Source organism: Microcebus murinus, chromosome 19 (genome assembly GCF_040939455.1).
Source record: "Microcebus murinus isolate Inina chromosome 19, M.murinus_Inina_mat1.0, whole genome shotgun sequence".
Taxonomy (NCBI): Eukaryota; Metazoa; Chordata; class Mammalia; order Primates; family Cheirogaleidae; genus Microcebus; species Microcebus murinus.
Window position 1 is genome coordinate 24,616,341 of NC_134122.1, and position 26,975 is coordinate 24,643,315.

Here is a 26,975-nt window from a genome sequence, read left to right on the forward strand (position 1 = left end):
GAGAACCAGACTTCTGTCTGTGGTAGCTTTGGGTGGTAAGGTTCATATGGGTGCCTTTATACTTTTTTGTGTTTTCTGAATTTTCTGCAATGAGCCTGTTTGCTTTTTTTGTTTTAATACTTTTTATTATGGAAAATTTCAGACATAAACAAGAGTAATGAACTTCCACATACCTGTCACCCGGTGTCAGCAGTTGTCAACTCAAGGCCAGGCTTGTTTTACCTTCATCCGCCTAATCGTCCCCTCTCTCCTCCAGTTATTTGGAAGCAAATCACAGGTGTCATCTCATTCTGTCTGTAAATATTTCAATATATCTCTAAAAGATGAGAATTCTTTTCTAAAAACATGGTGGGCACAGTGGCTCACACCTGTAATACTAAGCACCCAGGAGGATCTCTTGGGCCCAGGAGTTCGAGACCAGCTTGAGCCCTAAATAAGAATGAGATCCGGTTTCTACTAAAAATAGAAAAAATTAGCCAAGCATGTTGGTGCATGCCTGTCGTCCCAGCTATTCAGGAGGCTGAAGCAGGAGGATCAGTTGAGCCCAGGAGTTTGAGGTTTGCTGTGAGCTATGATGACCACTGCACTCTAGCTTGGGTGACAGAGCGAGAGTCTGCATCAAAGAGAGAGAGAGAGAGAGAGAGAGAGAGAGAAAGAAAGAAACAAACAAACTTAACCACGATGTCATTATCACAACTAAATGATGAATGATAACTTCTTATTGTCATCAAATGCTCAATCAGTGCTCAGTTTCCCTTCCTGTCTTCACAATTTCTTTTCTTACAGTGTGTTTATTTGAGTCAGGATCGAGTTAGGTCCAGACATGGGGACTGGGTGATGTGTCTCTTCATCTCTTTTCATCTCCAGACTCCATCTCGCCCTCTTTTTTCTCAGGGGTCATTTGTCCTGTGTAGTTTCCCGTATCTGCTTTTATAGATTGGATCCTGGCGGTATCTGTTAGATACCTGCTCTTCCCTGTCATTCTTGTAAATTGGTTGTTAGACCCAGGAATTGTAACAGACTCAGGTTTGATTTTTTTTTTTTTTTTCCCCAAACTGCCTCACAGGTGGTGTTCGGCACGAATCTCTCAGGAGGCAAAGATGCCTGGGTGTCTCCCTTGTTGTAACAGTAGCAGCTTTTCATGGTCGTTGCCTAGGTCCCCTAATGTGTTTATCACCTGTACTTCTTTGTAGTTCATTTTGGCTACAGCGCCAGGCACTTGACTGTGCTGCTGCGCTCCGCCCGCTGAGAGACACGTTGTGAATGACGGATGTTACGGATCACAAAAGTCATCAGTTGTAACCACCAAAGCATGTTACTATATAAATGTTTTAGGCCCTCTAGAAACATACAGAACACAGTTTCTCAATGCTGTCTCCAACAGGTCACTTGAAGAATATCAAATTTATTATTAATAAGTTGATAGTTATTGATAAAATGTATTTATTATCATACAAGTTACCAGATTGACATTATTTTGAAATTAATTGGGAAACGGGCCATACTTAGTGAAGACAGCAAGTATGTGTTGAATGCCCCACTACGCAGCATCTGGGGGACTGTCACAGTGTTCCTTCCCTCCTGGGGGCCCCCATCACTCCCCTTGCCTTGTCCCAAGAGAGCTGCTGGGTCCTTACGTGACCTGATGCCGGGGTCATGGTTGTTTGGTGCAGGAGTGGGCACATGTGCTGAGCTGGGTTTTGTACTTGGGACAGGAGAGGCTGTCAGATCCGTCTCTTTCCGGTGGCCGAAGCTGGAAGATGTGCGTGCTCAGGTTGTGCTGGTTTTCTTCTCCACGGGGAGAGACCAGCCCGCAGGCAAGCAAGAGGAAGAGCTGTCCTCAGGGAGGGGTTGACCTGTTTGGTGACAAGGAACCAAGACAGTCCTGAGGCCTGACTCTGAGACCTGGATGGGGCGGCCCTGGACGGGGTGGCCCGGGAAGGCCCAGGGACTGGAGAGGGCAGATGCAGGTGCAGGATCTTTTGGGTGATGGTTTGGACAGTTGGATCGGCGAGACTCGGGGAGACTGATACTTGCTGTGGAGTAAAGCTGGGGTTACAGGGGTAGCTGCTTAGTGGAAGGAGGTGAAGGTTTAGTTTCCGTTCTGTTGTGGCTTGGTAGCATGGTCAAAATACAAAATGCAGCATCTTCTCTAAATAAAACCTTTATTCTGGTTTCTTGCTAGTTGGCAGTTATTGTGTATCACATATATTTGTTCCAAGTGAGACTGTCATCTTTTTAAAAACTTACTTTAAAAAGGTTTGTGGGAGTGTAACAGATTGGGAGCTAGTACATTGAGTCTGTGTTAAAAATATGGGCCACTTTCTAGTATCTAGTTCACAAAGTTTTGGGGCTTATCACCCATCCAAGAAAATGTGTATAGAATTTTAAAAATCAATCTATGAGAAAGATGTTATTTATATGTAGTGTTATGAATTGAATTTATAATAGCTATATGAAAGCCTTTGTCATATTGATGGAGGAATAGGGTTGGTAAGTGCAAAAAGTGTTATCATGCAGAGTCTTAATGGTGTTCATATTTAATACTTCTGAAACAGACACAGCTATGTTTAAAATTATGTGCTGAAATGGGACTAAAGCATTTGATTTGGAGATACAGTAATTTACTATTTGCTGTTTTTGCATCTTGTGAATGTCAGAGGATAAACTTGCTAAATTAATGACAACTCAAATTGCAGCAATGCCTCATTTCCATAATTACCCTACATTTAAAGCATTTCATATTAAAATGAGGATTATATAAAATGCTTTTACTTTGATTTCCTGGAAATAGGCCCTTATATTGTGACTTGTTAGGAGATCTTGTAGTTAATTTTCATTGCCACTATTACTTTTCATGAGTTTCTTGGTAAAATGTTGCTGGATAATTAAAAAGAATGAAAAACGGAATGTGTGTGCGAACACAGTTGGTGAATTTGTAAAGGGAAACCAAGATGATGTGATGTGTGTCGCCCCGAGTCTGGGGAAGCAGGTCCCGCACCCATTCCTGAACTGCTAACCATAAGCGTTTTCCTTGGACACCGCGGGACGAACCCAGGGTGTTTTGCTTCACTCAGACACAACCATGCCATCTTTAAATCATGAACTGCTTGCAGATGTCTGGCTTTTCCCTCCTAAGGGTAATTGCCAGTAGGTAGTCACCACTGATCCATAGACATACAGAGTGCACATGAGTGTTTTATATGTGATTTGAGTGAGAAGAATCTTGTGTGCTCCCAGTTATCTGCGACTGTTTAACCTTTCGGGAAAAGGCGTGAACCGGCTTCCATTAATTTCCTCAGCGAGCTCTCATTTTTCTCCAATGCTGCACAGCTGCCCTGCCCAGAAACCTTGATGGCTCCCTAGTACCCATGGAGTGGGGCTCTGCCCCTTAGCAGAAGCCTCGGGGCTCCTAAACGTTTTCCCCTAACCTGCCACCCTAAGTGTCAAAGTACACAATTCTCTTCGGGGCAGAATTGCTTCTGGACGTTCTTTGCCTATAACAGGAATTCTCAGATTTGTGGGGCTCAAGACCCTTTTTTATACCCATTGCTGGGGACCCCAAAGGGCTTTGGCTTATATGGGATATATCTGTTGACATTGACCATATTAGAAATTAAAATGTACATATTTATTCATCTACCTAGAAATAGCAATAATAAGCTTATTTCAAAAATAACTATTTTTATTTAAAAACTTATTCATGTATTTCCCAAAACAACCACAAAAAATATTAAATAGGAGTTTATTTGTTTTGTAAAACTCTGTAGAGTCTGGCTTAGTGGAAGACAGCTGGAGTCTCATAGTTGCTGCATATAGTCTGTTGTGTTATGTTGTTTAGGCTGAAGTATGTGAAGAAAATCCAGCCTCCTGCAGATAATGCAGTTGGAAAAGGGAGCAGTTTTTTAGTAGCCTTTTATAATTGTAAATGTTCTTTGATGCCTCACCAAAACTTGACAAGTGGTAAGTTTCTTAAAGGGTAACTGCAGTGTGAAATATGAAACTAGGTGGATGGATGTTTTGTGTTCTGTTACATTAAAATCCATTCCTCTCTCTCGCATTTTGAATGAATCTTTTACCAACCATGCATGATTTTGTAACATTGTACATTGGCCATTGGGAAAATTTTGATGGAGTTATGCAGATCTTCTAATGTCGATACATCTTACTATTCAAAACAAAGTCTGTTTATCCTCGGGTTCAGTTGGTAGTTAAACTTGATCCTCTTGAGCCCAATAAACCATGTTTTTTAAATATAGAAATCTTTTATAGGAACAAGCTTTTGATGTTGCTTAACTTTTCAATCTATTTTAAAAGTTGAGTGACACAGCATATTTTTTAAATAAACCTTTTTTTGAGCAATTGTAGGTTCACAGCAAAAGCATATTCTTATAGTCATAAAAAGTTATGCAACTTAGCCATTGGCCTTATTAGCATATTGAGGCATAATTTAGCTAAATTTAGTATTTCTTAGGTGGCTCACTTCTTGATTCTTTCCAGGGCACTGTCTGTCCTGTGGGTCGCTGCTGTCATTCCCATGACCAGGTGGCGCCTGGTGTGCTTCTTGGTCCCCTGAAGCTGTCTCCAGCAGCTACACCCCAACCCCCTACCCCCGCCCCGCCCCTTCAGCCACAGGTGTGCCCCCACCCCAGGACCGCAGACTGACCTGAGGCAGCACAGGGTGACAGTGTCCTGGGCGAGTCCTCGGCAATGTCAGCGAGAGAAGGTGTTTTTATAGGAACATTCCTTGCGTGCGTGGGCTTTTCTAAGCACGCGTTGGAGAAACTGTGCCACTCTTGATAAACATGAAAACTCCTTTGCTCCCTCTCTGGTCTGACAGGGAGCCCTGGAGGAGATTTCCGTCCCTTCCCCTCTTCTCCGTAAGTCAGTGTCACACAGAGGACAGAACCGGTCTTCTGTTGTTCTGCAGAAGCTTTGCTTTTCTGTGGCTTGTGTCGCAGCGGCGAAGTGTGCTTGACTGCTTTTCCAGCGCGCAGGGGCGGCGGGACGGGGACTGCATGCATTGCTCTCTCCCGCACAGACATGTTTTGGGGCTCGGGGTTTTGTTGTTTTTCTTGGCAGCACATACAGTTCAAAAACTGATTTCTTAGCGTAAGTTGGGATTTTTGTGCCAGTTTTCTCTGTCAGGTGGGCCATGCGGGTCTTTTCTGGTGGCTGAGCCACGGGGGTCAGTCGTGTCAGAGCCACAGTCAGAGGCCAACTCACGCCCGAAACCCGGGCCCTGGGTGTGACCCAGGCTCAGACGAACGCTCAGACTGCGGGGGGTTAGTTGTCTATAGGAGACCGTCCCAGAAATATACCCTCCTGTCGTGTGACTTGGGTACAGTTTACTGATGAAATGAAGGAACTTTCTACATGTTACCAAGAAGCTGTGGCTGGAATGTGGCCAGTGAAAAAATGACTTAGGAACTTAGTAACTCCTCGGAGCTGACTTTGAAAGAATGTTACAGCGAAAGCTGATGCGGCAGCAAAGCCGGTAGGTGCGAGGCTGTGCAGAGAGGAAAGTGCAGGGTCAAGTCTGGACTCCCCACTTCTGCCCCCCCCCATAGCTGGGAACAGTGACTCATCACAGCCTGACGAAAACATCTTTCCCTTAAGAATACACAGCTCCCGTTGGTTGGATTCCTTATTAACTGAGGAGCGTTTATAGCCCTAAATCGGGCTCCTAACATGCAAGAAGATTCTGTGAAATATTCAGCTTCTTTGACAATTATGTTTTTCTTTGTCAGTTGTGGTGTAAAGAGACTTTCTGGGCCTGCCTACCCTTGGCCTGGATTGGCTAACCTGGGATGCCAAGGAGAGTCTAGAACTTTCTGCAGTGATAAAAATATTCTATACCTGCACTGTCTACCATGGCAGCCACTGGTCGTGTGTGGGGCTCTTGAGCGTTTGAAATGTGACTAATGTAGCTGAAGGACTGGGGTTTTAAATCACTTTTAGTTTTTAAAGTGAAATGACCACATGTGTCTCTGCTCATTGGTGTCCTTAAAGAGGTTACAGATCTGCAGATCCCTGGGGCTACCAGGTGTGGCCACTACCTCAGTTTACCCCATTTACATTGGAGGCACAGGTGTGACTTTCTGCAGTGTGCTTCCAGGTGAAAAAGGTCAGGGAGGTCTGGTCTGGGCCATGCGACTCAGGCAGACCCAGCAAAGTTGTCTGTGGAAACTCCCAGCCAGACCCTTGTTAAAGACTCTTTGTGAAATGTCTTGTTTCTGAACAGGCTGATAACCCCCGACTACTGATGGTCAGTTAAAGTGGAAGGCTTGCATTCCCCCTTTATTATCCTACATCTTGAAGCCAGAGGAAAAAAGTAAAACATATGGGAGGTGATTCCTGTGGTAATAAAAAGGAGAGAGAACTGCGCTGGTTTAGGAGGCAGAAAAACTGTTGGTGTCCCTCTCTGGCCTGGAGTGACCAGAGACTGTTGGCTGTTGATCGTTTACATGTGAGTCTAGCTCCTTATATTTTGTTCATTGCCTTGCAAACTTTTTTTTTTCTTTCTTTTTTTTTTTTATTTTTTTTATTTTTTCTTGTTAGCCTAAAACTATGGTGTTCAAAACCTTGCAAACTTTAACATTCCTTTATAAACAGATGTGTGTATGTGGCGTGTGTCTGCCATCTACGTATCACATAGTTGTACCAGGTGGCCCTGGCTTAATAAGCCCTCATTGTGTCTGCGCTTTGAGCTCATGGGGCCCGCCTTGGTGGGCCATTACACATTGGTGTGAGTGTCGGGTAGTACCATGAGGGCAGGGGCCGGTTTTTTTGTGAGGCATTATGTTCCCCGCGCCCTGCCCAGGGCTAGGGAATGCTTACAGACATAATCTTCTGTGACCTGCAGGCTCTTCTAATAGATACGTTCCAGAATCGTTCTCATGGGAAGCCCTAGATAGGTGTTTGTGATTGGTGGACAGAAAACACCTCCTGCAAGGGGTGACTCAGGGACTCAGGCAGGCACCATCGGGAGACTGCAGCAGCCTGGGCGCGGCTACACAGGCTGCAGTGCCATCTGCACCTGGAGCGAGAGAAGGAGGGTTGTTGGGACCAGGGGAGGCCAGGCCGGAAGCAGCAGATTTCACTTTCACTCACACCACTCTGTCCCTGGCCACTCCAAGGGAGGGCGGCAGGCCCAGGAGGGAGACGGCGATCGTTTGCTGAACACCCAGCCAGTCTCTGTCACGTTTCAGATGAAGGTAGCCAGCTGCAGCCTGTGGGCCAAACCCTGCCAGGTGTTTGTAAATAAAGTTTTATTGGAACACACCTTGCATCTTCGTTCACATGCTGTCTGTGGCTGCTGCAGAGACACACGGAGACACGTGGTCCCCAAAGCCTGGGGGTATTTCCGTCTGGTCCTTGGGGGGAGCAGCGTGTGCACCCCTGCCCTGGGTCACAGTCTGTCGTCTGCTGTGTCTGAGCATTTACTGAGATTCATCCAAACCTTTGTATTGCTGGGTTTTCTTCACATAGAGCCCCTGTGTTTCTTGTCAAGTCTAATCTGAGGTGTCTTATGTATTTGTTTTGGGAATATGAGTGGGATCTTGTTTCTTAATATTTTCAAAGGGTTAGTGTTTACATGTAGGAAAGGGAGGGGGGTGTGTATTTTCTTTGGCATAAGTTTTATAACACTAATTTGTTTTAAAAATTTTACATTTTAAAAAATTTGAAGCTTCCCAAAAGGTTGCAAGACTGTATGTCCTCCTCCCAGATTTGTTCGTTTTTAGACTCTGCCACGTTCAGTTCAGCATTTTCTCTCTTGTTATTTGAGTGTGAGCTATATGTTGCATTGCCCCTTTTTTCTTAATACTGCAAGATGCCTTTCCCAAGATTAGGATATTTCACATAACCACAGCCTGTTATTAAATTCGGGACCTTTAGCTGATCCTGTGCTGTTCTCCAGTGTGCAGTCGTACGCCACCGTTGTCGGTTGTCCCAACAACAGCGTTTGTGGCATTTTGCCCCCGGCACCGGGTCTTGCCCAGGATGGAGCCCTGTGTTCACTTGTCTTTTTCCACTTTTTAATCTGGAACAGTTCCTCAGGCTTTTCTGGTCTTTATTGACCTTGACATTTTTGAAGAAAACAGGCCAGTTATTTTATGGGTTATCTCTCAATTTAGGTTTGTCTGATTTGATAAAATCCTGGTTAGAATGAGGTTAAGCGTCTCTGGCTGAAGAGCCACGAGGGGGGCTCGTGTCCTTCTCAGGGTCCCTCGGGGACCTGGGGTCCTCACTGTTGGGTAAGTTTTGGTCACTTGGTTTAGGTGTTGTGTGGCTTTTCCACCACATAGTTACTGTTTTCTCTTTTGTAATTAATAAGTTATTTTTGAGATTCAAGGCTAGTATAAAATGCTAATTTTGTATCTAGTCACATTTACTGTTTCCAGCAACAGTTTTTCAGTTCACGTGTGCTTACATTTCCTAGGTCATGGTCCTCATCTGCAAAAAATGATCATTTCATCTCTTTCTTCCACATTTTACATCTCTTTTTTGTTGTTGTTGTTGTTGTTGAATTGGCCAGAACCTCCAAATAACATGAGTAAATTCCACGATGATGAGCTCCTTTCTTCTTTCTAGCTTGAAAAGGAATGTTTATGGGGAATTTGAATTTCAGAGTAAATACAGCTTTCACTGCCTAAAAGCCACTTCCAAAAGGGGAGCCTTCCCCGTGCCTGGCTGAGGTTAGATCATCCCATTGATGGTGTACTGGTAGCCCCGACACCCCATGGTGTCCTGTGATTGTTGTTGTCATTGTTTGTACTTGTATTTATCTGGTGACCCTAAGTGTAGTGGGAGCGGGACCAAGTTGTTCTTGTTTACTGCTGTGATCCCAGCACATGCCCACGCGCTTAGCACATCGTTGGCACTTCGTAAATAATTGTTGGAGAGCTGAGTAAACAAATAGGAGAGATCTGAATGCAGAACTAACCTGGTGTAAGAAAGTGATCAGAGGTTACATTAGCTTAACTTCTTAAAGACCTAGTGTGGTCACTTTAGCCGGGTGCCCTTGGGACTTAATCTCTGAGCTCCTGTTTCTTCATCTATAAAATGGGTACACTGCCTCCTTCATAGGTGATTATGAGAATGACAGGAGATGCATTAGAAGTACTTACCTCAGTGCCTGGCATAGAGAAAGGGCCTAGCGAATAAGCACCGCTGCATTTATGCACCTGTTGTTGAGAGTGAGAGGGACAGCGTTCGTTCTGTGAGGTGTCTGGATGTCGGAAGTCAGATCTGTTCAGCGTAGAGGGAAGTGTTGCCGTGCTTTGAGCTGATGACGGTGGGGTAGACCGGCCCTTGGGTCCGGTGAGTGGTCTGTCCCCAGCCTGTGCCAGCAGCTGGTCACCTGGCGAAGGTGTCGTAGGTAGCACTGGCTGGAGAACAGGCTGGATATCTCCAGGGTCCCTCAGGGCTCTGAAGTTTGTATGATCAGAGCAAAATCGTAGTGTTTGTTTTCCATTTTCTTTCTGAGCTGCTTGTCTAGAGAGTGGGAGCTCAAAGTACAGGGGCTCTGAAAAGACAAACTCAGGTTTCACCTTGAATTCGTTTGACTAACCTTTGGAGGGTGCAGGACTGGCTGAAACTGAGGGGGATGCTGAGAGGTGTGAGGCGGGTGCTTGATCTCGGGCCTGTCCAAAGTGTAGCCGGCTCCGGCCTTGACGTGTCCTGACCGCAAACTGGGATGTGGGGGGTTCCAGAAGGAGGGTTCTGAATTGGAGATGGAAGCACAGAACTGATTAAATGATTTGTATGTATTTTAAGACATTTAAAAAATACAGCAAAGTACAAAGTAGACTAACAAGTACTCGTGCACCCTCCAGGAATCGGCACTTGTTCACATTTTATTACATTTTTTCAGATCCTTTATAAAATAAGAGAAACATGGCCTTGCAAGTGACGCTGGGTCTCCTGTGCTCTCCTGTCCCGCCCTGTCTCTCCCTTCTCCGCGGTGGCCCCTGCGGAGGGGGAGTTTCGCGCTAGTCCTTTCCCCTGCTGCACACACCCGCGTGGGCGACTGAGAATAATTTGTTTAGCTCTGTGTGGCTTTTCAAATCTACGTAAGTGGTGTCACACAGTCTTGTCCATGATAGTATTTGTGTTTTCTACTTCTGTGAAAACATCGCTTTGCAGGTGGTGCTGCCGGACGTGGCCCTGGACGTGGCTTTGTGGCCTCACTCTCCACGTTTCTCCTCCCCTCTTAGCGCTCGCCAGAGGGGAGTCCTTTCCATTCCTCCAGTGGCCACCCCGACTCCCACCACGCTCCCCTTGGATGCCAGGTCCAGCGAAGCCTCCCCAGTCCCTTGTCCCTGCCCCCAGGGCTGCACTTACAGCTTACCCCTCCGGAACAGGCATGGGGCCTCAGGCAGGGTGGCTCTGGGGCCAGGGGAAGGAAGGGGGAACCAGAGGGAGCTGGAGATGGGCGGGTCAGGGTCCCCACACATGGAGGGGACAGGTGTGGGGTCATGCCCAGGCATAGGGACTGGGCATTTAGGGTGTTAAGCAGGTAGAGCTTGGTGACAGGCTGGTTCTGAGGGCACAGTCGGGGGTAGGTGACTCAGCGAGCTCAGTGGCCCTGCAGGACTGCTGGGGTCTCTAGCATAGGGCGGGGTCCCTGCATCCTCGCCCTGCATGGACTCTTCTGGCACGGCCTGACCTTGCCACGCAGGGGGGAAGGAAAGTTACACAAAATTGAGGGTACCCAGGAGACTTGGGTGGATTTTATTCATTTTAGAGTTGGGGACAGAACGTCATTAAGAATTGTTTTTACCATATATGGCAAAACTAAAAGCTTGAATGTTGAAACTACATTCCCCGGTAAAAAGCCCAGGCAGCAGGCCTGGAGCTCCATGTGGCTCAGAAATGCCGCTCAGATGCCGGAGTCCCTGCAGCACCGGGCACATTTCTAGCTTCATCTTCCAGAACTTTGTGACTGGAATCACAGCCTGCTGGGAGCTCTAAAGAGACCACCCTGCCATGATTTAATATGGGAAAGGGAGAAAACAAGCCTGCGGTAGTCACATAACATTACACCAATGAGGGCTAAATACTGCCTCCCTCCCTGTACATACAGAAAAACCAAATACGGTAGGAAAAAACGCGTGTCTGTGTTCTTATATTGGGAGAATTGGCTACAGCTTGCTTAAGAAAATAACTTGGGAATAAATTACTCAGACTACTAGTGGTGCAGGCTTCCGATCAGCATCTTACTCTCAGAGCTTTTGCTAACAGCGGCGCTGAAACATCTTGCTCAGAGGATGGCCCAGCGCTTTGTTTGTAAGTGTCGTCCATTTCAGAGGCTGATACACTGAGGCCCACACAGGGGCTGTCAGTGTCCTAGGGGGACCGACAGCAGTGAGCGCAGGACCCGTGCGCAGTTGGAGTGCTTCTCCTGAGGCCATTGGAGGGGCTGGCATGTGCCCAATGTCCAGCTGCGCTGGAGACCTGGGTCTGGCTGGCAATTCCAAATAAAACCCAAAGGGTTTGTCTTTGGCTGAGAGAGCTTCCTGTCCTTGGCCTTGGAGAGACAGGCAGACAGGGAGGTGCAATCCCTGGAACAGGAGCCTGCAAAAGGGCTGAGGGGGTTGAAGGCTGGAGCCTGGGCGAGTCTGGGCTTCTCAGAAAGGGGGCACTGATGTGTGGGGGCTGCTCTGGCTCATCCTCACAGACTGGGGGGAGTGGAGGGCCCTGGTGCATTTTTACGCAGAGTGGGGGGAATGGGGGCCCCTGGCACATCCACGAAGAGTGGGGGAAGTGGAGGGTCCTGGTGAAGCTGCACAGAGTGGGGGGCGGGGGCTTCCCCCGTGGGATCCGAGGGTGGGAGCTGCCCACAGGCAGGTGGACAATGGACCCTGCTGGCTCCTCCCTGAGCCTGGCCTGTGCTGGCTGAGTGTCCTGGGAGGCATTTTCCTCCACAACCAGGCGGCCTGTCCTTTCCACAAGTCAGGTCCCCCAAGTGTTCCCAGGATCCCTCTGTTTTCTTGGAAGTGCCCTGGGGAGAGCAGGGGGAGGCTGAGGGGCTGCCCGGGGCAGGACGGTTCTTCATCTGTGTTGTACGTGGGCTTTAGTGAAAGACTTCCCCCAGCATTTACTGATTATGACTGATTATGATTACGACTGATTATGAGATTGTATCAGTCCAACAAATTTAATTTTTCTGAAAGAGATTGGTTTTGTTTTGTTTTTAAAGTGCCTATAAGGGTTGCAATGGGTAGTTTTAGGCAAGGGGGGGGTTAGGCACGGTCACCCCCATCTGATGCTGCTGCATGACTTGGGGTGGGGCATAGAGACGGCCCAGAAGGACCAGGGGCAGTGACGGTGGGGGCACCAGGGACTCAGCCACTCTCCAAAACTTTCTCGAGAGCCCTCTCCTCTCCACCCACCACCCCCAGGCCAGAAGCAGTACCTCTCCCAGGTCAGCTGTGGGAGGAGCCTCCTAACTCGTTTTTTTTCACTGTGGTAAGATATACATAAAATGGATTCACTTTTTAAGTGAATAGTTAGGCTTTGTGCACATTCACATTATTGTGCAGATGTCGCCACCATCCACTTCCAGAACTGTTCATCTTCCCAAGCTGAAACTCTATCCCCATCAAACACTAAATGCCTCAGTGCCCCGCCCCCTTCTCCCCCACCACTCCCCCCAGCTCCGACCCCTCCTTCCCGTCTCTGTGGATCCGACTCCTCCACCAAGTCCTTTCCTGTGCACCCTGCAGCCAGTCTGAGCCTGCGCGTAACGTTCCCAGCGTTTGCATGAACTCTCCCCTGACTCCCTGAATCTTTAGCCGTCCCCCAACCCTGAGTGCCTGTCTCTGCCACCTCCCCTGGGACTCTGCCCTCTGCGCTGGCTGTACCCTGCCTGAGTGACACCCCCCAACCCTGCCCTCTGTGCGGTTACCCCCATCACTCCTCAGAACCAGTCTGGGGACTGTGTTTCTTCAGGGCAGTTAGTGTCATTTATGATCGTGTATTTTTATGTGATACACTGGCGAGTCCTCCACCACCTTCCTGCCCCATTAATCTAGAAGCTCCTTGAAGGCCGGGACCATGTGTGGAAACATTTCCATCACCGTTTGGAAGGATTGATTCAGACACGTGACTAGAGCAGGTAGCAGCGGCACCTGGGAAGAGATGAGCTCAGAGCTCGGGCTTCCGCCTGAGGTGTACTGGTCCCGGAGGCCGGGGCCTGGCGAGTCGCCTGTGAACAGCGACCGCAGCCTGGACGTGAACACCCAGGGTGGGGCTCCTCCCGGACCCCGTTTCAGAGCCCCGGTGGCCCCGTGGTCTCTCTGTACTGTCCAGTTCTGTTGGTTTTTATCTGTCATGGGGGAGAGTGTGGGAGTGTGGGTCACCTGCGAATGTATCAAACCCTAATTCTGTTCCACGAGCTTCTCACCTTCTGATAAACTCTCAACCTTTGCAGGGTCACACCGTAACTCTAACATCTGGCAAGTCAGTGGCTATGTTTGTATTTGCCCTTTTTTGATCAATACGTTTATCAACCTTTTGATTGTAACTCCCTGTAGCCTACATCTTTTCACCCTTAAGAGTGGTCATTTCATTTTGTTCGCTGTCATCTAAGAAAGTAGGGAGATGTGATGTATTTTAATCAATACAACTGTAAAAAGTGGGTAAAAATTTTAATTTTAGTAATTTTTTTAAAGGAACAGATTATTTCTTTGGAGAATCCATCTATCTAAAATGACTTTTTTCCCAGAGGATTCCAGATTATTAATATTGTAGAGTTAACAAAAAGTTGTCTTAAACTTTTTAAAGGTTTTTCTAATAAGCCTCCATTCTCTAATTTTTTTAAAGTCAAAAATTTTTTGACAGAATTCTTTTTGTAGAATCCAATTTTAAAACAAAGCCCAAAAGTGCACTTTAGCTTTTATGTTATATATCTATATAAACTTTATTATCTCAAACCTTTTTCTATTCTGTATGTAATCATTGCTTATAGAAAAATGGGAAAATACAGAAATACGAAAAGGAGAAAAGCCACATAACTCTCTAAAAGGATGACTAGAATTATCATTTCAGTGTGTTTTCCTCATGTCTGTTTCCTTTTATTTTTTATTATTTATTTGTATCTTTTTTTAGAGACAGGGTCTTGCTTTGTCACCCAGGCTGGAGTGCAGTGGTGCGATCGAACCTCACTGCAGCCTCAAGCTCCTGGGCTCAAGTGACCCGCCTGCCTCAGCCTCCAGAATAGCTGGGACTCAGGTGTGCCTCACAACACCTGGCTAATTTTTAAATTTTTTTGTAGAGATGAGGTCTTGCTGTGTTGCCCAGGCTGGTCTCAAACTCCTGGCTCAAGTGATCCCCCAAAGTGCAAGAATTACAGATGAGGGCCACATTGTTTCTTTTTAAAAAATCTGTAACAGGAACTTTGTTGAAACTGCACATTCATGCATTCCCAACTGCTGGTGATCAGCATCCCAATTGGTAAGGAACTTAAATACTTAAAAAAAATATTCTTTATATGAGTGCTCTTTAACTATGTACATTAAAGTGCTTTGCCTCCCTAAATTAGTTTATATCTGTGACACTCCCTACTGCTAAACTGAAAAAGAACGTGGTCACAGCAAGGTTCCAGGAATACAGGCCACAGGGCGGGGCCCAGAGCAAGGCTGGGCTGGGGCAGGGCGGCCGGATGTCATGGCAGCAGGGCTTGGTTTCTGTGATTCCCTCTTATCAAGGTGGAGCCTCCCCACCTTCCGTGGGGAAAAACTGGATCGGATAATGCTGACAGTCACCAAAGAGCAAAATGGGATTTTTGGTTCTTTCTGAGTTGTTTTGAGAGTAGAGAAATGTCAAAGGCATCAGTGTACATCCTAGTTTTGCACGGGGGCGAAGCAGACTTTGCACGGGGGTGAAGCGTTTGAAGAGTTATTTGAATGAGCAATTATTTCCTTTCCCGAGAATATCAGTTAAGTCATCTTTGATTCCCAAGGTCAGGGTTGACCTTCCTTAGCTGACCTGGATGCCTGGCCCCAACACACCTGGGCCCCTCTCTTCCTCTTGGCCCCCTTGGAGTTCCTTCTCCTTGGGGGCCATGCCTTGGGCTCTGGCTCCATCTCCACCACCCATGCTAAGTACTTGTGAAAAAAAATCTTGAGAAAATAACAACTACTCTATGCTCCAATTGAATTCCATGGCACTTTCTTCTTGAAAATGAAAACTAAAACTTAAGGGCTTCCTGCCCTTGTCCATAGTGGAGAAGAGACATGTGTAGGCACCCGGGGTCTCTAGAGGGGGACAGGACGCTGGGTGGGGCCCCCTCTCCAGTTGCAGAGAAGTAGCAGGGTCCCCTACCGTTTCCTGTAGTGTCACCCATCCCCGTTTGTCATAAAGCCCTGGTGCTGAGGACAGAGATCTGCACAGCACCAACGGAGAGGAATTTAGGACGTTTGGGGGTTGCACGCCGGGAGGGCGGGGCAGGCAGGGAGTGCGTCTGCTCGGTTTTTATTTCAGAGAAAACTGTTGTGATGAACAGGCCTTGAGGGATAAATCTGGGGGACTAAGGGTGCAATTTACATAACAATTAAACCAGTTCAGTGTATCCTGCAACTCTGCTAGAACCAGGCCTCTCCCCTGGCGGGTATTCGATGTTATTAATCTGTTTTATGACCCAGTTTCCCCAAATGGATAATTTCGCCTTCATAGTGTTAAGATATATTTAGCGACTCAGGTACCAGCAGTAAGAGAGGGTGGATTTAAAAGTCCGTGCAATTGCTTGATGCGTTTTCTTCTCACTGTTTGCCTGGAAAAGCCGCCTTGCCAGGGCAGGGCCTTCAGGTTGGAATGTCCCATTCTTCTGATTTATGTGTGTGGAACCATAGCCTGCCATCAATATGCAGTGTTTCAAATATTTTCCAAAATCGGAGTAAATGTGGAAGGAGAGGTTGCCCCACTAAGGAAACCCCCTTGTAGCTGGTGGGGGAGTGAATTGGAAGGGACAGCGGTTCCTTTATCAAGTGGGAGGGGACCTGTTTGGCTTCCCAGGGGTGTTTGGAATGCGTTTTGTGAAGGGCAAAATTCTCTTTGGTGCTGATGCTGTGCTACTCCACTTTGTTTTGGTTTTATCTGGGGTGGCTGAGGTCTCTACAGGTGAGCCCCTGTTGCTTTGTAAACATGATCTGGCTGCCAGCTATGGTCCCAGCTGCCCTTAGGAAACTGGAAGCTCCTGATCCAGCTCCTCTTATCAGTGGCTGCTGGTTTGGGGAAAAGACCACTCCCTTGGGTAAGATTGAATAGGCTTGACTCTAACTTGACCTTAAATTATCCAAAGTCATATTCTAGATTTAGTGTGGAATTTTATATGGCAGAACGAGAACAAAGATGACCAAGAGTAGCAAATCTATGTCATGAAATTATAGCAGTTTGCCCCCAATGTGGTAAACTTGGGCTTCTGGGTGACCTAGGAAGGCGTGCTCTCCCCAGTGTGTCTGCGGGTGTGGGAGGCTGTGTCCCGCTCTAGGGTCTCCCAGCCTGGGGGTGACCCCTGTTCCTCCTGGGTTCTCCTCCTTGGGACGCCTGGGTGGGTAGGGGGTGGCAGTCAAATGCTGCTTCTGGAAAAGAGGCTAGTGGGACATCCCGGCTCCTGAAAGCCATTGCGTGCCTGTCCTTACGCATGCTGGGAAGCCGGAGCCTCCTTGCACCTTGTTCATACTGTGTGTTGCCCAGAATAGAGCGCTGTCCCCACCCTGTCACCTGGGAAGCCCCACTCTGCCTTACAGACCTGGTCAAGCTTTATCTCTCCCCCTCGTTTTACCAGGTCACAGTGAGGCCCCAACTCTGTCTCCTGGTCCCTGATCATGTTGCTGACTTCATTGGCCTCCTTGGCTTCAATCAAGAGCCCTGTCTTCTATTGAGGAACTTTTGTTTAATCAGGGCCTGTGCCGGGCCAGGCACTTGACAAGTGCTGATAGATGTTTGCTGGCGCGCTGGCGGCTGGACCAGCACACGGTGGACTGGGCCCTCTCCCGCTGGCCACGGCTGGACCGCCCCTGACCACCAACCACTGCTGTGCTGGCTGGTGTGCGCCCGATCCACAAACCCGCGTGCATGGGGGTGGTTTTGTGGCAGGCGTGTGTGGTCTGCTGACACAGGAGAGGTGTCAGATGAATTTAACTGTGGTAAACTATGAATTAGTTTTGCCACAATGAAGTTTAATTCCCGTGATAAAAAATGTCAAATTGCATATTATGCCATTGGCTTAAACATGCGCACAGTGAAATTCCACAATGTGCTAATAATTCCTGACGTTGAGTCACCTGGGGTTGTCCTGAATTAGGAATGGAGAATTAAAGATTTACATAAAGGACTATTATATACCCACAATTTAAAAATCGCTGGATCTCAGAGAAACTGGTACAGCCAGGTTTACGGCTCCCCGAGGTTCGTGCTGCAGCAGATGTCTCCTTGCTTTGGAAGGCAGGGCGGGCGGCGTCGGGGGCAGCGGCAAGGCATGAGGGGCGCCTATTCTGGGATGGTCTGCAAGACCACCGCTGCTTTTAATAGAAACTGGGCTCAGATGAGCCACTTAATCTCTACCACTTGGAATTACAGCAGTTCCACGTCTCGAGTTTCTCCCATTGCTTTGTTTTTGATTTGTTCTTGTCGTTGTTTTTACTTGCCATTGGATGATTATTCGTGTTTCTTAATGGAGAGGCGCATCGGTGGATGTTACCCACGGGCGCGTAGGGAGCCAGGTCGGAGTGCAAAAGTGTCACAGAACGCCAGCGCCTTCTGGAAGGTCTAGAGAAGAGGCGCTGAGGCTGGCTGAGACAGAGCGCTGAGGCAGCCATTGGTGGGTTCCACGTGCGGGGCAAGGCTGAGTCTAGATCGCGGTCGGTGTCGCTTTACAACGAGAAGTCTCTTCACGATGCCAAGCCGAGGTTTGAGTGTGCCCTGGGTCCGTTTCAGAGGCCTCGTGCTGGCGTTTGTCCTGCTGGGCACTCAGGAGACGGAGCAGCGAGTTTGGCACAGGACGGCTGTGGGAAAGCAGCTGGAGGGCTGATCACGGGCGCATCCAAGTGGCGTATCAGCCAGGGAGGCCGGGGCCAGTGGAACAGGAAGTAATCGCTGTGGGAGGACACCCCCTTCCACCTGGGGCTGAGCCACCTGAGGGAAGACAGCCCCCGCCACCTGGGGCTCAGCCAGCCCTGGGGCCTCCAGGCGGTTGCACCAGCCTGGGAAGGGGAAGGTGTGGGGAGGAGACACTGCCTCTGCGCAGCCCGGCCCAGGTGTGGCGTGCGTTCCCCACACACATCCCCGCGGTGGGGACTAGAGGCACGGGAGGCACAGTCTAGCTGGGTGCCCCGAAGGCAGAAGGGATGGATTTTGGCGAGCCCGACAGTCGCTGTAGCAAGAGAAAGCTGATCTGGATACGGAGGAGGGCGGGATCCTGAGTAAAGGAAGATGTGGTGCTCTTAGTGGACCTTGGACGTCTTGGCACATGAGGAGGGTGGAGAGGCGAGCCTCATTCCGTGGCCACTGGAGAACTGTCAGAGGTTCCTAGGGCAGGCGCAGGCAGGATGAGAACCGAGTCTCGGGGCCACAGTGAGACCTTCACGAGAATAGTAACGACAAAGATGCTGCCTGCTACACTTACCAGTCGTTACGGCGTGCCCTGGCTGAGGGCATCACATCTCTCTTATCCCTGTCGCCAGACTTTAAGGGGTGGGTGGTGTCACCACATCTGACCAGGACAACAGCCTTGGGTCACACATTGAGCTGGGCCCAACCACCAGTCAGCAAAAGGGTGCGCACAGGGCCTCCAGGCAGCTGACGGCCAGGTGCACAGATCAAGGCATGAGGGGGTCGGAGCGGGGCTGGGCCTGGAGTGGGGCGTGGGGCGGCGACTCCAGGCAGAGCGTTTGGGGAGAGGCCGAGGGGGCAGGTGAGAGCAGGGAGGTGAGTCTGAAGCTGGAAATTCAAATTCTTTGGTATTCACAGGTGGGTTATCTGTGCTTATTTTTTATCAGTTCCTCGTTTTTTTTAATCCACCCTGTAATCATGACAGTTCACTTGCCTTTATACGTAGGGCGGGGAGGGCAGAGGTGGGATTCGACGCGTCCCCTCCGCGCCCCATAGAGCGGCTCCTGCTTCTCGGCGGTAATGGACTTGAAGCCCTCACCCTGGCATGCGGTCCCTGTCTCCATAAATGCGGTTACTTTACCTGGAAATGGGAAAAGGGCATAAACTGGTATCGATTGCCCGAGGTCTGGAATAACCAGCCTGAGGACTGGCTGTTCCTGCCGAGTCCCGGCACCCTGCACGTGCTGTCACCGTGATGCCAGGGCAAGGGGACTGCTGGTGTCAGTTTGGCCATTTACCCTCAAGGAGTAAACATGTCTGAGAGGAGTGGAATCCACTTGCTCTCCTCTATGTGCTTCCTTGGAAAAGAGTCCTGATGGTTCAAATCAAACCTCTGCTGTCAGAATTCTGCATTTATTATCGTAATCTTGAAAGTGGTCATGTCTGTATTTGATGTAAAGGTACCAGCAATCCGGCTTCTCACTTTACAACTAGAAGGTTTCTGCCCTCTCTCCTCGCCAGTCTGTTGCTCTCTCAGACAGGTGATACTTGGTTCTGTTTATACTCCGGAGTGTGTTCGAATCCATTTATGATTAAACACTGCTCAAACAGCCCGAGTGAGATTTATTGACACACGGCAGGGTTGATGGGGATTGAGTGCCACTGGGGGAGGCGTCACTTCTCTCTGTTCTGTTTATTTCCAGTTGACAAGAGATGACATTTATTTTTAAATTGTGGTCATAGTTCTGTGACTTCTGCAGAACTCCAACTGCAGACTTCATTTTACAGCTACAGTAAGGAAGGGGACAAGGACCAGGGCTTCCGTGGGCTGGGCCACTCCCTGGCCCTCTAGGGTGATAAACTTCCCATCTAGAGCTCACATACCTTGGGTTCCGGTAATTTATCCAAGTAAATATGTGGCTTATTCTCTTCCTGTCCTATTATTTTGCTAGTTACTTACATTTTTAAATAGTCAACAAAGTTCATAACTCTGTTGATAGCCCACTCTGTCACTTTAAAATAGTGAAAAATATTTCATATAATTATTTCAGCACTGTTGTGTGCCGGGCCCGAGCTGGACCCCGGGCTTGCAGAGGGCTTGAGGTTCCCGCCCATCACGGGGCTTGGTGTCGCAGAAAAGCTAAGGCGGAGAAGGAACGAGAAGAAGGCACAGCTCATTCTAGGAAGGCCCGTGAGAGGTCAGCGCCCTAAACCAAAGAATTTTCAAAGCCATGTCCTTTATTTTGATTTCTTACTCATCTTCAAGGCGTTTTTTTAAGTCATCTATTTTTGGGCCCTGAAAATGTGCTTTGTGACTCCCAGAACTGTCACCTTCACGAGACAGTGCGAGGAGAGTGAACATCAGCTGTTCTTGCACGGCTTATTTTAGCTTAGGGAGGAAAGGCTTGGGTTTGAAGACAATGCTTCTTACAGTTCTTCTTGCATTCTTTTATAAAAGTCAGGATACTTTTTTTGTTTTGTTTTCACAAGGCACGTTTATGAAATTTGGCTTAAATATTTTCTGAATAGGTGACACATCCCTGCAGTTTGAAACTCAGAAGGTCCACATCGAGATGATTTTCTTTCTCTCTCATCCCGGTTTTTCTCCCGAGATAATCAGTTTCTGGGGTCTTGTCCAGAAGAGCATAAAACCCCATCCTCTTTCCAGCCGAGTTCCGTTTCTCCAGAGAGAACCGTGTTTTACCGTGTGCTTTCAGGCGTTTGGTGCGCGTAGAGGGGACTCCAGAGAATCTTGTCGTAATGCTGTCGTGCATCTTTTCCTTGGTGCAGAACAAAAACCACAGCAGTGATAATCAGATTTTACACAGGCACAGAGGGGTAGCTTTTCTGGTCAGGTGAGTTTTGTGGCTTCGTCTAGTGCAGACAACATTCAAAGTTAGTATAGATGGAAAGGTGATACAGCGCATGGGTGTTTCATTTCAAGGACAGCTCATCTCATCAGTGGTGGCTTCAGTTTGCTGGCAAAGTGTGTCTTGGAGAGAATCTGGAAGGGTCAGGCCCGGGTGTTCTGGGGGCTCAGGTGCGGTGGCCCAGGTGCGGGCTCTGGTGGGATCGTTGTGTGGGTAGCCAGGTCGTCCGCTCAGCCTGGCCGGGCCCAGCCTTCCTTGCTGACAGCAGTTGGCTGCGACTTGGGCCTCCGCTGGCCGGTGGCAGAGGCTGGAATGCCCGACCTTGGGGAAGTCTCCACTTATCAGCAGTCAGCTTCTGCCTCGAGCAGAGCCAAGTTTAGAATGAATGAAGAAGATATTTTGAAATGCTCTGGTGTTGTGAAATACGGAACTTTGTGAGTTCCTGTGGTCTTCTGCTTTGTTCCTCGCTGTGACTCACTAGCAGGGATCGGGTCTTGCCAAGTCACTCTGTGGCTAGCACTATTAAATTGGGTGTCATTGACCAGAACACTGCCAGGCACCCTGGGGTTCTCTTGCAGGATTCCACCCAAAAGAGTGCTCACTGGTAGCTGGCTCTTAGAATACAAGGAAGCTCCCCACGCCGGCCTCTGCCCCAGCATCTGCATCTGAACCCCAGGGTCAGAGCTGTCAGTGGGCAGAACAGGTGCCCCCGAAGAGCCCTGGGGTCGGGAGCCCGCTGTCGCCTGCGAGGGGGTGTCTGACATTCCAGCGCGCTCAGGAGCTGCACGGTGGTGAGGACGCACGGATGCAGCAGCTCAGCCCACTCTGCCCAGTTCTGGGGGAAGGGAGAGAGTCCTGCCTGCAGCCCGGGCTGTGCCCGTGGGCGCAGCCGGGCCCCGGTCCTTCTTGTCCGGGGCCACACCACGCTCAGAGCCGTGGGGCACCGGCGGCGCTGTGCGGAGGTAACAAACGTTTGTTTATCCCCCTCTACTTGTTGAGGGATGTTTTAGTTTTTCCTAGTCTTTGGCACATTACAGATGAAGCTGCTGTGAACGATCGCAGGTTTTGAGTGCACAGTTTCACTGCTCTGGGATAAACACCCGGGAGTGCAGTTATTAATCCCCATCATCAGCGTATGTTTAGTTTTTTTAAAGAAACTGCCGAGCTAGCATTTCAGAGTGGCTTTCACGTTTCCTACTCCCTCCCCCAGTGTATGAAAAATCCTGTTTCTCCATGTCCTCACCGGCGTCCGGTGCTGTGTTTTGGCCATTCTGACAGGCGTGTGGCACATCCTATCCGGGCGAGGGTGTTGCGCTTCTCACGAGCTTGTTTGCCATCTTAGATCCTCCTCGGTGAAATGTCTCTTCGTGTGTTTTGCCCACTTTCTAATTGAATAGTTTGCTTTTTTACTGCAGAGTTTTGAGAGTTCTTTGTATATTCTAAATATGAGTCTTTTATCCCATATGTGGTTTGCCAAATCTTTTCTCCCAGCCTGTAACTTATCTTTTTATCCTCTGTTAATGGGCTCTTTTGCACACCAGGAGCTTTAAATGTTGAGGAAGTCTGATTTGCTGAGGGTGGTTGGTTGGTTGGTTGGTTTTGAGATAGGGTCTCACTCTGTAGCCCCAGGTAGAGTGCAGTGGTGTCATCATAGCTCACTGCAGCCTCTAACTCCTGGGCTCCTGTGATCCTTCTGCCTCAGCCTCCCAGTAGCTGGGACTACAGGTGTCACCATTGCCAGGCTAATTTTTTCTAGAGAGGGGCTCTCACTATTGCCCAGACTGGCCTCAAACTCCTGACCTCAAGCAGTCCTCCCACCTTGGCCTCCCAGAGTGTTGGTTTTTGTAGTTATGGATCATATTTTTGGTGTCATGTCTAAGAACTCTTCACCAAGCCCTAGTTCATGAAGAATTTTTTGAATGTTGGGTTTTGAATTGTTTTTCCCTCACAGGTTTCTCTCTGGCTGCTTTGTCTTCAGTTTTCAAAAGTTTGGCGTGGATGTGTTTGGGTTTATGCTGGTTCACTCATCTTGAATGTGTAGGTTTATCTTTTTGCCAAGTTGAAAAATTTTCAGCCATTACTTCTTCCAATCTTCTTCACCCACTTTCTGTTCCCTTGCTGGGATTTTGATGACATGAAAGTTAGATCTTTTGTTATTGCCCAGTGTGTCCCTGAGAGTCTTTTTTTAAAATTTATATATTGTTTTTGAGACAGAGTCTCACTTTGTTGCCCAGGCTAGAGTGAGTGCCGTGGCGTCAGCCTAGCTCACAGCAACCTCAAACTCCTGGGCTCGAGCAATCCTACTGCCTCAGCCTCCCAAGTAGCTAAGACTACAGGCATGCGCCACCATGCCTGGATAATTTTTTCTGTATATATTAGTTGGCCAATTAATTTCTTTCTGTTTATAGTAGAGACGAGATCTCACTCTTGCTCAGGCTGGTTTCAAACTCCTGACCTCGAGCAATCCGCCCGCCTTGGCCTCCCAGAGTGCTAGGGTTACAGGCGTGAGCCACCGCGCCCGGCCCCTGAGAGTCTTAATAATCTATTTTCAGTCTCTTTTCTCTGTTGTTCAGGGTAATTTTTACTGGGTAGCTTCTCACTCACTGTTGCTTCCGCTATGCTTCTCTGTGCTTGAGCCGCTCACGGAGGTTTCCTTTCAGTGTCTGCGGGTTCGGTCCCAGCCTTTCCCCAGTGGCGACCCGCCGCGCCCTCTTCCTCCCCAGCTCCAGGCGCTTCGTGGGAGTTAGGCTGTTCACAGCCCGCTCTGAGCTGAGCCCAGGCCTCCCACCGCCATAGCCTTTCTCATCCCTCCGCCAAGTTTCATGGTTTCCTTAGTGCTGCAGGTCGCCCGCTGTTACCCCAAGTGTTGCAGCGGGTGGCTCTGAGGACAAACTGAGCAGCACACGGAGAGTCGGAGAATCAAGGTTTATTTGCCGGTGGGCTCAGAGGGTCTTGCTACCAAATTCTGAGCCCCATCTACCTGATTTTTCCCACTTTCTTCAGGTTGGGGTGGTCTGAGGGGTGGGGTCTCAGGTGCCGATGTGCCAGGCAATAGGTTAGGGTTATGTTGATGAGGGTCTTTTGAGGGGTGGGGGTCTCAGGTGGCTGATGCGCCAGGTTACCTCGTCACCGTCTCTCCTACTTTTTGCTTTGCTGTTCTCACTGCTGCCCTTAGAGTTTTCTACTGAATAAATAGCATCCCCTGTGCACCCCCAGCTGCTTCTCGTCACCACGGAGGGGCCACCTGTCCCGTCTGTGCAGGAGGTTTGCTGCGAAGCAGCTCAGGTCTGACCCGGGATCCCGGCAGGTGTGTCACGGTTAACGTGGGCCCTGGTGGGCGGAAGACCCTGCTGGAATTTCCCGGCCGTGTGGCCCCGAGCATAGTGTAAGCCCCTTGAGGGCCCTGGCGAGGAGGGGGCTCCTTGTGACCCCCAGGCCTGTTTCCTGTGGCTGCACAGTGGCCCCAGAAAGGGACTTGACTCCTAATCCTGAGCTGTCAGCTGTCATTAACCTAAATCACGAAAAGAATCTTAAACTTTGAGAGTAAGAATGATTCCGGCCCTCCGTGAAGGGGGGCTGGTGGATGGCAGAGTAAGGGGCAGTTTTCTTTCCATTTCGTTTCCCCAAGTGTGGGGAGTCCCCGTGTGCCGACCCTGGGCCATGTCCTAGGGGAGGTCAGGTCCAGGACAGGGCAGGTGGGGGGCACATGCGATGTGTGCACAGGACGGAGGACCTGGGGAGGGGCCTGCCGTGGACAGGGCCAGACGGGGCAGGGAGGACACAGGGATGGGGGAGATAGGAGGGCCCCTGGCACGCTGGAGTTCGCATTTTCTTCTCAGAGTGGTGGACAGTCTCTAAGCTGAGGAACGACCTAGTTCAGCCCGGGGTTTCGCAGGGTCAGGGAAAGCGTGGGGTGGCCGCCCAGCACCCCGGGAGCTGTTCAGTCACCCTCGAGGGCCCTTCAGGGCTCGGGTACAGCAGGAGACGGTGAGACGCCAGAACCTCTGCTCGTTTGTTTTCAGTCTCCTCTGAGGTATATTTCTCATGTTTTATAGTGCACACGTTAGTTGAGCACATCCCATGCATGGTTTATAAATAAATAGACAGCACACTCACGCTGTGCGCTCCGAGCGCTGGGCCCCGCCATCAGGAGCGCCGGGCAGTGGTGACCACGCTGCGGCCCAGCAGCTGATGCACGTGTGGCCTTCCGTGGGATGTAGTACGGTTTTAATTTTTTACCTAAAAAAAAAAAAAAAGCCTCTAAGCAGTTCAGTTTTCCCTGAATTAGCCCTTAAAAAGAGAAAGAAAAAGAACCCTGCTCTGCACTGCCTTGGGCTGGGGCCGCGTCCCTGCAGGCGACTCTCCCCCTGGCTGGCGTGGGCGACACACCTGGGCAGGTGCCTTGAGGACCGTCTGTCTCCTGGCCCTTTGGGTGGTGGCCGCAGCTGAGCTGCCCTTAAAGGCATTGAGTTTAAAGGCGTGGTGGCCCCAGCTCAGGCCATGCGGGAAATAGCGATTGGATAGTTCCTGAGATACTTAGTGAAGGAACACAAGAAAATTGTGGCACAAATAAAAACTAAGTAAAATAAGAGAAGTCCATACTGTTTTCATTTCCGTATGTGAGTTTTGTTTTTTAAAATTAGACCTCAGTGTGGACGTGTCCCTGTGTCCTGTGGCGGGCGTGCGCTGCGTGGCCTGCTCCCGGGGGAGGCGAGGGAGGCGTCACCAGCGGACCCTGCGGCTGCAGGTAGGACGTGCTGGGAGAGGGGACTTTGGTTAGGCCTCAGGGTTTGGGCGTGTCCTGCGCTGATTCCCTGTGTGAGGGAGCAGGATTAGTAAGTGCTGGGTTTAGCTCCCACCGGCCCGACACGAACACCAGCGCGGTGGGAGCAGCTTTGCTTTCTCCGTCCGTCCTCAGTGTCCCTGCGTCAGAGACACCGCCTGCCTTGGCGTTTACAGTCTGTCGTTACAGAATTTCCCCAGGGCTTTGCCTGGATTCCCATCGTAGCCTCTTGTGTACTTTGGCCGTATTTCCTAAGCGAGCAGATATTCTTCTGTGAATAGGTTTTCCCTGAGATCTTGGCCAGAGGATGTCCAGCAGCCAGATGGCGATGCCGATGGTGCCAGGTGATCGCGGCGTGCCAGGACGGGCTCAAGAACACCCTGGCCGCACAGCACACCCCCATACGTCACGGGCACTCCCGTGTATGTTTACATGCAGTTTCCAGTGTTTTCTCAGAAACACACTTTTCCCACAGTCTAGCAAGGAGGTGGTTTGAGACCCATCTCAGGCGCTCCTTCGCCCGCTCTGGGCCCTGGCTCTGGGGTCCCTCCCTGTGCCGCCACAGCTGCAGCCCTCCCCCTGCGCTCCGCCACACCGCTGCTCCTGCTCTGCCCCTCTGGCTGGGGGTCAGCTCCCAGAGAGAGTCGTCTAGTTCAGACGCCTCCTGAGCAGAGATGGTGTGGTCAGACGCGTGGCAGGCTTCCTGCGAAGACCCCCCCCAAGGATGCAGGTACCCTCATACCTCGAGAGCCGGGCAAGAGGCAGCACCGGGTTCGGATCCCAGATCTGCCACGTATCAGCTCCATGGTCCTGAACAAACCTTTGTGCCCCTGAGCCTGCGAAGCGGAGATAATGGTGTCCCTCCTCCAGGGCGGTGGCAGTCGGCGGGATGATGCGGTCAGGGCAGGTGTGCGTCCGCAGTCACCGCTGGGGTGGGTGGCTCCAGAGGCAGTTTGCACGGGCAAGTGGGCCTGATTCCTAAGGGATGACTGTAGCTTGGCCCCAGAGTGACAAACGTAGTGAAAGAGCTTGTTGGTAAATACTGCCTAAAAACATGGGCTTACTTTGTCTTCTCAAAGCTGTTTTTGTTTTGGGGTTTTTTTTTTTTTGGATGTTCCTGGCTAACTACATTTGCATTCTTCATTCAAGGACCATCTTTGCATAATCTTGCTGAGTTAGAAGCATACTAAAAATAGCAAAGGGAGCCCTTGTGCCTCGCCGCGCTGGTCAGGTCTGCCTGTCCGGTGGACGCCCTGCTCCTGCAA

The 26,975-nt window shown here is 49.6% G+C and overlaps 1 protein-coding gene and 1 long non-coding RNA gene across 2 annotated transcripts in view; one reads left to right on the plus strand and one right to left on the minus strand.

The window, feature by feature from the left end:
• Positions 1-26,975, plus strand: part of FOXK1 (forkhead box K1) — a 64,795-nt gene that overhangs the window by 3,844 nt on the left and 33,976 nt on the right. The window lies entirely within an intron of this gene.
• Positions 1,770-25,132, minus strand: LOC142862433 (uncharacterized). The gene is made up of 3 exons (XR_012913507.1): positions 25,044-25,132; positions 9,575-9,726; positions 1,770-1,856 (listed from the first exon to the last, which is right to left on the minus strand). It is a non-coding gene; the product is annotated as an uncharacterized LOC142862433 (long non-coding RNA).